This window comes from Etheostoma cragini, chromosome 1 (genome assembly GCF_013103735.1).
Source record: "Etheostoma cragini isolate CJK2018 chromosome 1, CSU_Ecrag_1.0, whole genome shotgun sequence".
Classification (NCBI taxonomy): Eukaryota; Metazoa; Chordata; class Actinopteri; order Perciformes; family Percidae; genus Etheostoma; species Etheostoma cragini.
Window position 1 is genome coordinate 34,047,122 of NC_048407.1, and position 1,183 is coordinate 34,048,304.

The following is a 1,183-nucleotide window of genomic DNA, read 5'->3' on the forward strand; positions in this document are numbered from 1 at the left end:
CCCCCCCCCCCCCCCCCCCCGGGAGCGGAGGCTAAAAACCAGAACCAGCTCTCTGAATGGAAGTGAATGTAGACCAGATGGGGAGGGAGGGAAGTCTAAAAACCAGAACTAGATCTGTGACTGTAAACCAGATGGGGAGGGAGTAGAGGCTAAAAACCAGAACCAGATCTGTGACTGTAAACCAGATGGGGAGGGAGTAGAGGCTAAAAACCAGAACCAGATCTGTGACTTTAAACCAGATGGGGAGGGAGTAGAGGCTAAAAACCAGAACCAGATCTCTGAATGTTAACGAGCTCCCCCTCCCTGTTGACTTCCTTTAATGCACAGAGTTCCCATCAAAACATCGACAGTGTCTGTCTTTGTTCTGATGTCTCTGAGTGTCTGTCTTCCTTCATGTGTCTCTCTCTCGCTCCGTGAATGGATTCAGGTTCTCCGCCTGCCGACCATCTGCCGCCCCCCCCCCCCGCGGCCGCGTGGTGGTGCCGAGGATCCGCTGAGTCACTCTCCACGCTGTGAAAAGCCGTGGTGAAACCTATTTTTAACCAACTTTCTACTCCTCCACTAGATTCATCTGACAGCCTTTAATGTGTGTAAGTTAATGGAAGTGGCTCAATGTGGACTTACACTGTAAACCTGATTGATGTAAATTTACAGCTAAAATCTCACAGTATCTTACTGCTTTAATATTATACAGGATCATACTGTAAGTGGCAATGCATTCTGGGAGGATGTTGCAGATTACAGGTTTTTACTGTTAATCGCAGTGCAGTGGAGTTTTAAAATACAGCGTGCTTACTGTAAATAAACAGTTTACTGGCGAAGCTGCTGCAGGATATTACTGTAAATGTACAATGAAATGTTTTACAGTGTTCTTATGATATATTAGGGCTGGGCAATATATCAATATTGTATCAATATCGGGATATGAAACTAGAGCTCGTCTTAGATATACGATGTTGTAATATCGGGATGTGATGTAAGTGATGTAACATCACATCATCACAACATGTAAGTTGTTTATTTAATACAAGGACATGCATGTTAATCTGCAGCCCCTAGATGGAGAGAGATGGAGAGAGGAAGAGAGAGATGGAGGGAGAAAGAGAGAGATGGAGGGAGGAAGAGAGAGATTGAGAGAAATGGAGGGAGGGAGAGAGAGATGGAGGGAGGAAGAGAGAGATGG

General features: G+C 45.6%; 1 protein-coding gene across 1 annotated transcript in view; it reads left to right on the plus strand.

Moving 5' to 3' along the window:
- The window catches only part of gpn1 (GPN-loop GTPase 1), a 16,428-nt gene that overhangs the window by 9,022 nt on the left and 6,223 nt on the right, over positions 1-1,183 (plus strand). The window lies entirely within an intron of this gene.